The 13,139-nt window shown below is 63.8% G+C and overlaps 1 protein-coding gene across 1 annotated transcript in view; it reads left to right on the top strand.

Moving 5' to 3' along the window:
- The window catches only part of SND1 (staphylococcal nuclease and tudor domain containing 1), a 138,256-nt gene that overhangs the window by 90,308 nt on the left and 34,809 nt on the right, over positions 1–13,139 (top strand). The gene's annotated exons all lie outside the window — the stretch shown is intronic.

Raw genomic sequence — 13,139 nt, 5'->3', positions numbered from 1 at the left:
TTGATGGGGGCAGGGGGTCCTCGCCCCGCTTGGGTGCATGGTCCTCCCTCACCCCCACGGGGCTGCAGGTGAAGTTAATGCTGGTGCTGCCAACGGGTCAGCCTCGGGGGGGTTTAACTGAGCTGAGGAGCGCTAATTGGAGCTGACCAGAGGGTTCGGAGCACTGGTGCTGCCCTCTCCCCGCACCCCAATGGTGTCTGTGCCTGCCGGCCCCCCCAGTGGGGTTTGCTCTGCGGGAACGCCGGAGTGCTGCCCCCCCGTTGTGCCCCCCGCGGGGTGGGGTTTGGGTGCCTCCTGCACGTTTCGATGCCCTGTGGCGTGGCTGCTCGCCCCCTCTTCCCTCCTCGGCCCTTGTGCCTGCGGGCAGGGCGGGCAGGGTGCTTGCCTGCAGCATGGGGCAGGGGCTGCTCTGAGGTGCAGCGATGGGGGGCCCGGGAAGGATGCTCTCCTCCACCAAAACCGGGGAGTATGCGGCGAACCCCAGGAGCATCACGTGGTCGGGGAAGGAGGTGGGACCCCTTGGGGACATGTGGGGACAGGGACAAGCGCGAGCTGCTCTTGCGCCTGGCGCTCGGCCGAGCCGGGCTGATGGAGGTGCCAGCGGACCCTCCGGGTGCATCACCCCAGGGGCTTGCCCGTGCACCGGATGAGGGTGCACATCCCTGCATGCACATGGCGGTTGTTTTGGTAGGTCCTACAAAAACTGAAGAATTCCCCCACTAAAGCAGTCCCGCTTGCGGCGCGTATTTCAGCCGAGGCTTCGCCTTGGAGCAGAGGGTGGCAGGAGCATCGCAAACCCCGGGGCGTTTGAAGGTGCCACCTTCTACGCTGGCAGCGGGATGGGCGGGTGGTGACCTGCGCCAGGGTGTCACCCGGCAGTGCGCCGGGACGGGGAAGCCGGTCGCCGGTGAGAGCGTTGGCTTGCAGAGCCTCCGCCAGCGCTGCCGCATCCCTCGATGGGAGAGGATGTGGGGCGGCTCATCTCTCGCTCCCGTTTCTATGGCAATAACCGTGTATAAAGGATGACCCTGAACGCCGATCGTTCACAACTTGGTTATGAAAAATTCAATAAGCATATAAATAGATCTTATATGGGGATAAAACCACCGAGGTTTCCATAAGCAACAGCTCTTGCTGCTCCCACCGAAGGAATATTTATCCTGGGGGGGAGCGTGGGGGCCGGGATGGAGTCGGGAAGTCTTTGTCCCCCCCCTTTGTTCCTGGAGCCGGGGAACAGCGCATGAGCTCGCAAAGCCGGCGTGTGGCATGGGAACGGCTACCTGCCTGCGCCTGCTCGCTTCGGACCTGCCCTTCGCCGTCCCCCAAGGGACCGGCACCCAGGCTGGGGGACACTGAGGGCTTTGGGAAGCGGGAAGAACCGCACCTGGTCCCGGTGATGTTCCCGGAGCGTGGCTCAAACCGCTGACCCAGCGTGACCAGGAATGATGCCACGGTCCTCCCCTCTTCACCCGCTCGCTCTGGCGAGCAAAACCCAGCCCCTCGCACCTCAGAGCCCTTTCCTGTGGCACCCAAAGATGCAGATCCCTGCCTGTCCCCCGTCTGCCTGAGTTTCGGGTGCCGGCGGACCACTCGCTCCGGCTGCCTGCTCCTCATGGTCTGTAGGACACGGCCAGCCTGGCCAGGAACCCTCCAGTCCCACCGGTGACCGTTACCATCACCCTCCAGTGACCAAACCTCCCTGGAGTGATGGTCGGGGGACATCCCCCAGTCGGGGGCCGGGGACAGCCCGTCCTTGTGGCCGGCCAGAGCATGAGCGTCCCCAGCCCCGCTCCAGGCTGGCTCCTGCCGTGTGGGAAGCGTGTCCTAAACCTGTCCTTCTCCGTGTGCTTGTGCGTATAAATAGTCACACAGTCTTATTTATAATTAACCATTCTTAAAGTCAGCTGCAAAAGACGGGGAAACGAGACTCCCCCTTGCCTGCGACTGAGACATTAAAATTTCAAGAAGCAATAAAACTCCCACGTGCTCAGGAGGAGGAATTTAGATATATTTAAATATTTCTGGTTTAAAAGGCTGCCGCTGGGTTCGGCCGTGTTTCATACATGAGAATCCTGACAGCTCCTCCGAGCGCTCTCTGCGAGAGGAGCTGGTGGCAGAGCACCGTCCCGGCGGATCCGGCATCGTCCCCGGGTCCCGCTGGCACGCTCGGAGATGCTCTCCCCGATTTCGGGCCCTGCATTCGGCTGCGGCTGGGGTGGGATTTGCTTCGCTCCCGGTGGTTGAGTGGCCATTTCATGGGAGCGGGGAAGGAGCAGTCGCGGTTCCCGGCGCTGGCGGCGGCAGCCCAGCGGGCCCCATCCTCTTCCGCACCGGCGGGATGCCCGCAGCCGATGCTCGGGGATGCGTGTGGGCTGGGGACATGCACCCCGGGTCCTATGGGACCTCCACGGGTTCAGCAGTGATTAATCCCCTTCCCATGGCGGGATGAACAGGCTCCCGCTGTCCCTCCCCGGGGACCGGCGGTTAAATACACCCGTCCCTGCCGGTGATGGTGGTTCGCAGCAGCTCGCAGCAAGTCGGGGAGGCTCCGGCTCGGCCTTTCCGCTTAGTCGGGTAATTTTTAAATTAAAGGGGAGGAGGCGGGGAGGGCGCTGGGGCGGCCTGGAAATGGATGGCTCCAGGGGGAGCGCGCTCGCTGCAAGTTATATTTAATCCCCGTTGCTGTGGAGACCGACTGGCTGTCGCCCGTTCCTAGGGGCTGATTTTGCTCCAAAAAGTTCCCAAAGTGGTGAATAACCCCCCAGCCCCGGCTGCCTCGGGTGGCCCCGGGGGTCCCCGGAGCCGTTGGGGGTCCCTGGAGCGACTGGGGTCCCACTGCGGCCAGGGTGCCTGTGGGGTGCAGCGGACACCGATGGTCTGAGTCACCCCAGTCATCTCCTTCGCCACCTCCGCGCTGCCCTTCGCCAGACAGCTCAATTAGAGGGTTGGAAATAACGAGTGGGCGACTCATCGCCTCCTGCGGAGCGGCGCTTGGGCCGTGCTCTGGAGCGAAGGTTTTGGGGTGTCTGGTGCCGTGGGACTGGCGTGCCCGTGGGCAGCTGCGGCCCTCCAGGAAATGTGGCTGCGCCCCTCTGCAGCGGCCTCTGCATCTCCTGGGGTGTCCTGCATCGCACAGGATCATCCTGCATCGCGCAGGAGCATCCTGCACTGCACAGGACCATCCTGAGTTGCACAGGATCATCCTGCGTTGCATAGGATCATTCTACATCGCACAGGATCGTCCCGTGCTGCACAGGATCGTCCTGCATTGCGCAGGAGCATCCTGCATTGTGCAGGACCATTCTACATTGCACAGGATTGTCCTGCATTGCACAGGAGAATCCCACACTGCACAGGACCATCCTGAGTTGGACAGGAGCATCCTGCATTGCACAGGACCATTCCGCATTGCACAGGATCATCCCGTGCTGCGCAGGTTCAGCCTGCATTGCACCGGACCATTCCACATTGCACGGGATCGTCCTGCATTGCACAGGAGCATCCTGCCTTGCACAGGATCATCCCATGTTGCACAGGAGCATCCTCTATTGCACCAAATCATCCTGCGTTGCACGGGAGCATCCTGTCTTGCACCGGATTGTCCCACGTTGCATGTCCCAGAGCCGCGGCGTGCTGAGCTGGGCTAATGGTGCTGCTGGAGACACTTCTCGGGTGCTGGGCAAACTGTCCCGCTCCCTTCCCGGTCCCCTTAGCGCTGGGGGGGTACATAGCTCCTGCTCTCCCTCCCCGGCTCTTCTCCAGGGAGACCTTCCCCAGCTGAGGCTCTCTAATCAAGCTGTATACATTAATTACAGGCTAAAAAGGCAGGTAACATGCCAATTAGCATGGAAGATTGACACACCCCTTCTGTCTTCCCCCGCTGCAGACCCTGCACATCTGCCAGTGTGGGTATTCCTGGGCTTTGGCTGGATTCCTCCCTTCATCCTGACGGCAGTGCCGGGAGCTGGCGCGGCCGACGCCGGTGAGCTCGGTGCATCAGCCCCGTCCTGTCCTCGGCCTGGCACACGGGGTGATTCACCCCCAGTTGCTCTGGCCGGCGGCAAACCCTGAAGCAAGAGCCCGGCGTCCTGCAGCTGCAGCCCCGGGGGGGGGGGGGGGTCGGGATGGCCCCTTCCCCCAGGGCGTGCAAGCACTGGGGATGGAGGTTTTGGGGTGTCCCTGAGCCCAGGAGGGCTGTGCAGGCAGGGCAGGGCTGGCATTGCCTGCCTGCAGCCGCTCCGGGGGCTGCCTGCCTCCCTCACCAGAGTGGAAACCTGGCGGCAGCGGCACGGTGGGAGCCGGCGAGGGGACAGATGGGGTGGGAATGGTGCTGAATTCCCTGGCTCTCCTTGCTGGGAGCCAGCACCTGATGTTATCACCTTGCCTGCTGTGTTTTCCCTTTCCCTGTCATCTATTAATTGGAGTGTTGATCATGCTGGCAATCTGAATAACTTCCCAGCCTCCCAGCCCCTGCTGCCACCTTTCCCGGCTGCCCTGGCACACCATGCCAGGGTGGTGCGGGCAGACGGCCGTGCCCACCGCTGCAGGGATGGCAGGTGCCCAGCTGGGCGAAGCCCTTTGGCGGCAGGGCCGGCATACCGTGCACCGCCGCGGCACACCAGCCCGGTGGATGGCAGAGACGGGCAGTTTTGGGATCCTACCTGCATCCCCAGCCACCCCCGTGGCTCTCCGGAAAGCTGCGGGGGAGCTGCCGGCACGCACCGGTGTGCCATGCCTGCCACTGTGCCCGCGGGAGCTGCCGGGGAGCGGGGCGGGGGGGCTGGCACTCTCCCAGCTCACGGCACTGGAAAATTAAACTTTTACCCTGAGTAAGACAAACTTGGTTATTGAAGCAGCTCTACCTCTAATGAGCCCCCCGCAGCCCTGATCAATTATTCAGTGAAACAGCTAATGAAAGGTCAGGTGGCTGGGGGGGCTCCGTGGCTTCCCAGACCTCGGTTTTCGGGGCGGGGGGGGTCGCTGCAGTGAGCTGCTGGCTGCACCAGGAGGGCAAAACGGGGGTGAGAGGAGAGGGGAGAAGAGGGGCGTCCTGCTGGGGGAGACCCCGCGTGCACCAAGCTGAGCTTACGAGCAGAGAGCCGGGTTGTCCCCCGCCTCCAAGCATCGGCACCCCGGGGGATCCCCAGCCTTGCGATGGCGGAGCGTATGTCTGGCTGAGCCCTGCTCCGTGGTCCTGCTCCGTTCGGGTCCTTGCTCTGCGGGGGTCCCTGCTCCATGGGGTCCCTGCTCCGTGGTCCTGCTCCGTTCGGGTCCCTGCTCCGTGGGGTCCCTGCTCCGTGGTCCTGCTCTGTGGGGGTCCCTGCTCCCTGGTCCTGCTTCATGGTCCTGCTTTGTGTCCCTACTCCGTGGCCCTGCTCCGTGGTCCGGCTCCATGGTCCTGCTCCGTGGGGGTCCCTGCTCCATGTCCCTGCTCCATGTCCCTGCTCCGTGGTCCTGCTCCATCGCACCCCAGGGCCGTCATCCCCCACGGGGCTTCCGGAGCATCCCCCGAGCCTCTAGCCCTCCTCCCAGCCTCTGCTCACTCCTGGCAGCTGGATTTTGGGGTGGCCTCTTGGCTCCCCCCCAGCTCCCCATCCGACATTAGCTCTGATACGGCACCGGTGTCCCAGGGGGCTGAGGGCTCCCACCCCACCCTGGCTCGGTGCCCACCCTGGGGCACCCACTGCAAGCGCTGGTGCAGGCCTCTGACGGAGTGGGGGGTCCCGGGGGGGGGGGAGGGGGGTGTCTCAGTTTGGGGGAAGCCCTTGCAGAGAGGGGAAGGCACCTTCCTCCCCCTGCAGCATCTCACCTCGCTGGTGCGCTTCGTCCTCCCCGCACGCATCCTCCCGCGCTCCCTTGGCTCACTTGGTTTTAGCGGGGCGGACGGGGACCTGCCGGGGGGGTTTCTGTGCTGCACCCCGCGGGGAGGTTGCTCCTCAGCTAATTGATTAATTGCCGAAGTAATTGCATCATATAAAACAATGCGGGCGGATGCTGGGAGGCAGCGGTGGGGCCACGGCACGGCGAGCTGCGGGGCAGTGGTGGCTGGTGGCAGCGAGCCCGGCGTGGGCTTCAGGGCTGGGAGAGATTTTACCCTCTGTACTCACACACGCTCTTTTATTTTTCTTACTTTTTTTTGGTTTTACAGCCAGTGCCGTTGCTGGGAGCCGCTCTCGGGGCTCCTGAGCGGAGCAGCACCGCGGCGGCTGGCGCGGTGCTTGGCCGGTGCTCGCCGGCCCCTCCTCTGCCCGCTCCACGCGGTGCCATCACCCATCGCTTAGAGCCAGGAATACGATAAATATCTGCATTTTATCAATGCCTTCATTTTTTTTATATATCAAATGCAAATGAGCATCATAAAGGGAAGACAGGTCCCTTGTAAATGTGACTTCAGGGATGCTCTCAAGGGAGCCTCATCCCGTCTTTCCAGCTAAAATATATACGTTTGAGTGCTATAAATATGTGCAAATAGAGAGGCGCTAATTTAATCCCGGGTTCCACTTTCCCAGCGAGACTCTGCAGCCTGACGCCTTCTCGGTGCGGGGGCCGGTGGCAGCGTTAGCAGGATCCAGCCCCGGGGGAGAACGCGCCCTGAGGGGTGAGGGGGGGCCATGCTGCACCCCTGGCACTGCTAGGGTGTGGGCGACGCATGGCCCCAGGGGTTGGGTGCCCCTAAATCTCGCAGAGGAGACAGCGGAGCTGCGTATTTATGAGGTGGAGCTGGAGATATGGCATTTATCTGTGTGCGCCTGCGAGGAGGCTGATGTATATCGGCGTATACGGGCTGCGAGCATCTCCCCGGGGACCAGCCGTAACTCACCGCTGCCTCGGCAGCCGGGGGCGAGGAGGCGAGACCGGCCGCCACCGTGGGAAGGGACTGCCCGTGTCCGGCAGCCCATGAGGAGGGGATGCCATGAGAAGCCGTGCAGCCCCAGGGTGCCAAGTCGGGGCGTATATCTGCTTTTGGGGGAAAAGGAGGTGAAAATGAGGTTTCTGCCCGAGCTGCAGGGCACGGCTGCAGCCCCCCGAGGTTGTGCATGCTCCAGTCCGTGCCCCCACCCCACAGCCCACCCCATGTTGGACGAGCGACCTCCCAAGGCCCTTTCCAGCCTGAGTTATCCTATGGTGCCTCAGCTTTTGGGAACTGGTGTATTTTTGAGGTGATTTTTTTTTTTGTTTTGCCTCATTTTTTCACCCCGGCTTCTGGCAGGAGGGTTGCAGCCTCGCCCAGGCTGCCACCGGAGCTGGGGTCAGCCCCCGTGGGAGCAGCCGGGTGTGCCGGGGCTGGGGGGTGCTGCTCCCTGCCTGCTGCTCATGGCAGAGAGGATGCTGTGCAGGCAGCGATGCCTCTCGGTCCCCAGCCCGGGTACCTGCCGTCACAGCTGAGCTCGGCGGGGACAGTGTCACAGCAGCCTGGCTTGTCCCACTGCAGGAGGCACCAGGGTGGCACCATCGGGGAGCCCCTTCTCCCTCGTGGGGGCACGTCCCGGGGATGTGGGGGTCTGCTTGGGTCTCCGGGCGCTGCTGCTTGGCCACGGGGCAGAGCATCCCCGCCGGCAGGGGATGCGGATGTGCAGTGTAGGGATGTGGGGACCCCAAATGCTGTGGATGTGCAGTGTTGGGACACGGTGACCCCAAAGGCTGCAACCCTGCAGTGTCGGGGTGCAGCGGAGCAGCAGCAGCTCCCTGCGGGCTGAAGCCAGGCTGGCATGTCCGTAAGTCCCTCTGTCCCAGGCCCTGGGTGCACAGGGCAGCGATGAGCTGAGCACCGCCGCTGGCTGCTGCACCCCTCTGCCAGGGTCCCGGGCAGGGGGTCCCTAGGCAGGCCCCCACTCCGGGCTGCGTTAGCAGGAGCCAGCACGGTTCGGCAGTGCCCGGCCATCTCCCGCCTCCCTGCTGCCGTCTGTTTCCCTGTTCCCAACAGCCCCTATTTTGGTAGGGACTAGTGTTAAAAATACACCGCGCTCCCACACGGGCTCTGCGGCAGCAGCCAAGTTGCCATCACGACTCGGAGGCCGGCCGCGCGCCTGCCAGTGCCGGGGAAGCTGCCTGCGGGAAGAGGCAGCGGCTGCCTGCCGGCGGCTGGGGAAGGAGGGGACGGCAGCGGCAGCCCCCCGGCATCACCGCCAGCCCCAGCTCGGCTCCCCTGGGGACGGGCAGCGTCGTCCTGCCCGGCGCTGCTGATTGCAAGGGCAGGATCCGGCCCGAAGCCTTTGGGCTGCCTGCTCGGGGTCCAGTGCCGCGGCAGCGACTCGCATCCTGCCCGCTGCCGGCTGCGGCACAGCCGCCAGGTTCTGGTGCGGGGCCTCGGCGTTCAGCTCTCACTCCAGCGTGCTGCCTGCGATTATCGGGTGGCTTCGTTCCGGTGACTGATGCTACTGCGCGGCTCCTCTCCTCCCTTCTGCTCGCCTCCTCTATTTCTCCCAAAGTCCATAAATCCTCCCGGAGATCAATCTCCGGCACTCAGCACCGGCACAAGCACTCTCGGACAAGCAAACCTCGTGTGGTGCCATCCCTGCTCCCCGGCTCGCTGCGCCAGTCATGGTTATGGCACAGCAAGGAGGGGAAAAAAGCCGTTTAGAGCCCAGAAATTAGGGCTGGAAAAGCCCCCGCTCCAGCGGCGATGGGACTTCAATGGTAAATCAGGGAAATTTCCCCTGGAGGAATTTGAGAGAGTTTTTTTATGAGCTCCTGGAGGGAGGGGAGAGGCAGGCCATGCCGGCGCTGTGCCGTGCCGTGCGTGGTGATTGCCCCCGGCTCCCGGGGGTGCTCGGTGAGGCCACGAAACCAGCGAGATTAGATGTTTATTAGCGACTTCGCGGCTGTGCCAGGGAGGCCTGGCCCCCCCGCCCTCCCCCGGTGGTTTATCCATTGACAAGCAGTGCTCTTGTGTGTGTGTGTGTATATATAAAATATTTTATATATAAAATAATATATATCATTTATTTTCTATTTTATATATTATATATTATATAATTTATATTATATATTATAAATTTATTATCTATTATATATTTGCCTTGTTATTGCAAGGCAAACCCTGCCAGTGGCCGGCGTGGGGAGGGGCAGGGGGGCTGGGGGCTGTGCTCCGCACCCGGCCCTGCTCTCGCATCCCCTTGGCCCGTCTGGGACCAGCCAGGTCCCGCTGCGGCAGCCCCAGGGGCCGGATCCAGCATCTGGCCCTGCCAGCGGGGTGGGAGCGCGCGGCTGTGTGCCGGAGCCGACAGGCAGGGTGGGTGGGGAGCGTGGCTGGCTGCGGCACGGCCCAGGCCCTCCCGGCACCACCGGAGGATGCTGGCTCCTGCGGCTCCTCTCCGGCGAGATGCCGCTGAGCTGAGCAGGATCTGCCCCTGAGCGTGGCCGTCCTCGGGGCCCCTTCCCGGCTCCCACCCCCACTCCGCTCCCCGGCGGTGCAGGATCAGCCCTTTCGTCGGACCCCGCGTGGCGTGGGAGCACCAAACCCCCTTTATTACCCGTTATAGAAGCCTCGGCACGGTTCCCCGCTCCCCCCACGGTGCCTGAGCGCTGGCGTTACAGGGGCAGAGCCGTATGAATACATCCCATAAATATAAAGGTGCCGGGATGGCTTGGGACGGCGCAAGGTTGAACCGAACTCCGGGCTGCCGGCGGGGGGTGTCCCCAGCTGGGGGATGCCCTGGGATGCTGCAGGACGCCCAGGATGCTGCGGGATACCCCGGGATGCTGTGGGATGCCCCAGGATGCTCCGGGATGCTGCAGGATGATGTGGGATGCCCCGGGATGCTGCGGGATACCCCGGGATGCTGTGGGATGCCCCAGGATGCTCCGGGATGCTGCAGGATGATGTGGGATGCCCCGGGATGCTGCAGGATACCCCAGGATGATGTGGGATGCCCCGGGATGCTGTGGGATGCCCCAGGATGCTGTGGGATGCCCCCAGCCCTCCCCCTCCATCCATCCCCACACACTGGAGCGGGGCTGGGGTCGGAGCATCCTCCGCAGCCCCAGCAGCTGCCCCATCCCTCCCCACCGCGCTGCCGACGCCGGGGTTCGCTGCCTGGCAAAAGCGTTTAGCAGAAGTGATTTGCAGCGGAGTTCTTTTGAGAACCCAGGGGAGAGCGGTGGCAGCCGCACGCTGCAGCATTTTAAACCGCATCCCTCATCTGCGCAGATTAATACTTTCCTGGGAAGAGCAGCCGAGCTGCGGCTTTGGGTTTAGTTATTTTTTTTAAAGTGCTGGGTAAACTTTGCCGGTCTTGCTTAGCTCCCGGTGAGTGCCGAGCAGCCCACTGCCCTCGCCGTACGGCAGCCGGCACGTTTCTGGGGCTGAGCACGCTCATCCCATCCTTTTTAGGTTCTCCTTTTCCAAAAGCAGGCTTCGCTCGTGTGGGTTTAGGAGGCATCACAGGCAGAGAGAGGATCCGAGGTGGCATCCTGAGCTGCTGCGCGGTCTGTCCGGGGCCGGAGCGGGTCCGTGTGCCGGGATCCCCTGGCGCCGCGGGGCCGGCAGCCCTTCGCCGCACTGTAAAAGCACTGCGCTTTGCTTTTTTATTTTATTTAAGGACTCGGACACTTCCTCAGCTATTTCTTCAAATTATTTTCTTCAGAAGAAAATTGCCGTCGTGGTGCATAAGCCCTCACGGCGGCTCCCTTCCCCCAGCCCCTGCTCGCTCCGCGGAGGAGGAGGAGGAAGGGAAGACACGCTCTTGGCAGCTCTGGCTCCTCATTTCCCCCTCCCACCGCGGTGCTGGAGGATGCTCCTTGCCGGAGACGCTGGCAGCGCGTTTGCACGGGATCCGTGCCGTGGCCAGGATGCATGCCATGGCCTCGCTGCAGTGCTGGCGGTGCCGTGCCAGCAGTGCCGTGCCGGAGCCGTGCCGAAGCTGTGCCCGCCTGCTGCCGCCCGGTGCCAACGTGCTGGGAGGAGGAGGAGATGCATCTCCGCTCCTTCCTCCCGCTCACAACTGGGGTCTGTCTGTCAGCTCTGTGCACGGTGCAGCTGGTGCTGGGCCCATTTAGGGTCCGGGAGCTGGGGGGCTGCCACCAAAAGCCCGTCCCCCCCTCCCCTGCCTGCAGCCCCTGGGCTGGAGGGGGATCCCCTCTCCCCGGGGACCTGTCTGGTGTCCCCCTGGCTGCACCACGGGAGGGTCCGGGTGCTCCTGGCTTGGTCCTGGGTGGGGGGAGCCTCCCAGCCCTCCAGCCGCCGGCGCGCTTCGTTACCAGGCTCAGTGACGAAGAACACGGGATTGCCCACTCTCCCCACCCCACATTTTGCCGCGTTTCCAAAAATCTTCCTTTCTCATCCCGTTTTTTCGGGGCGGGGGATGTCAATGCCACCGAGGCTGGCGGGGGGGGGCGCGGGCAGGGCTCGGGGCTGGCAGCTGCCTGCCCTGTCATGGCAGCAGAACTCCTGCCAGATTCCCTGGACATGTTTTGCTTCCCTCGGAGGAGGCGGAGTGGGAAAGAGAGGGAAAAGAGTTTTTTGCCTGACACCGGCACCGGGCTCTGATGTCGCGGTGATGGCGATGGCGGGAGGCAGCGGGGGGGTGAGTTGGGTGGAGGGGACAGGGACGGGGATGGGACAGGGACTGGCACAGGGATGGAGACTGGGATGCGACAGGGATGGGGACAGGGATGAGGATGAGGATGGGGATGGGGACAGGGATGAGGATGGGGTTACGACAGGGACAGGGATGGGGGCAGGGACACGTCCTCCTGGGCTGCAGCCATGGCACCACCTCGGTGGGGTCCTGTGGGGAGCCGGAGCAGAGCCGGGGTGCGGGGGGCAGCGAGACAGCTTCCCAATGCACCAGGCTCCTTCTCCGGGTGCTCTGTGGTGCTGAGGTGGGGGGTAACCCCCTCTCTGCTGCTGCAGGGCCCGTGAGCAGCCGGGGACCCCGTCGGTCCCTGAAGCAGGGCTGGGGACCCTGCAGCAGGGCTGGGGACCCCACCAGTCCCAGCTGGGGTGGCCGTGCCTCTCCCAGGAGCGATGCAGTGGGGAGAGCCTCAGGGGGAGCCAGGGGTCCCACAGCCTCCCTCCCCTATAGCCCCCCCACCCCCTGCCATTGCCCCCGGTACGGGGGTTTAATTTCGAGTGATGCTAATCACCCGTTTTAATCGTGAGCTAAATCGTTGAGCAGGGAGCCTTGATTTCACCAGGTGCTTCTCATCCTCCGCGCCTGCGCCGTGTGGTGAGCCTGCCCCGATTCCCCACCTCGGGGGGCTTGGCAGCCGGTGGGGGGCACGGGGTTCCCTCCACCTGCGGCGGGTGCTGCTGGAGGACAACTCAGCACTTCAGTAATGCGCGAAACCAGCGCTTTGGAAATGACTAATTAACTGCTTAAGCGAAAGCCGGTCTCCCCTCCCGGGTTTGGTGGTGCAGCCCTGTGCGATGCTGGCGGTGCAGTGCCAGCGGTGCGGACATCACCGCAAGCTTTCCCAGCGTGACCCTGGGTGTTCCCGGTTGGAGCAGGGCAGCATTTTATCCCTGCCACCTCTGCGGCTGCCGAGCCAGTGGGCACCGAGCTGTGCTGCCGTTCTGGCAAGCCGGTGAGTGCCACCGCTCCAACCACCCCGGTGCCCAAAGCAGCCGCCCAGTCCCTGGCGCAGCCGGGGGTCTGCACACTGCCAGACCTTGGAAACCCCTCAGCCGCCGGTGACGGGTGCGCTGGAGTCACCCCCAAAGTACTCGGCAGTCACCGTCCCCCCAGGCTCGCTGGCGAGGTCAGGGCTGCCGTCACCAGTGACACGGGGACCTGGTGACACAGCGACCTTGCAACTGCAGGGTGGGCTCCCGGCACTCACCGGCTGCTCCCGGGGAGGGGGTTCATGTCCCCTGTGCCCCCGGGGGTGACAGCGGCATCGCTGCAGCCGGTGCTCACAGCAAACCCGGCGCCCTGGGGACGCAGCACCTTGTCACCGCAGGGCTGGCCGGGTCGGCATGGTTTACTGCAGTGCTCTGGGGATGTGACAAGCGAGGGGGGGGGACATCATTAATCAGCTGGCCCGCTTTCCCTTTCCTCATCCTCATCAGCATGCGGCCGGCGGGGAGCAGGGCTGCGGTCTCCCCAGTCGATGGCAGGGCCGGCGAGGTCCCCGATTCCCTTTGCCATCAGCTGTGCCGCAAGCACCGGGCTGAGCCTCGCGGTGCGTTTTCCCTC

Source organism: Aptenodytes patagonicus, unplaced genomic scaffold (assembly GCF_965638725.1).
Source record: "Aptenodytes patagonicus unplaced genomic scaffold, bAptPat1.pri.cur scaffold_86, whole genome shotgun sequence".
In the NCBI taxonomy this organism is placed as follows: Eukaryota; Metazoa; Chordata; class Aves; order Sphenisciformes; family Spheniscidae; genus Aptenodytes; species Aptenodytes patagonicus.
This window is presented reverse-complemented; position numbering and strand designations above follow the sequence as displayed.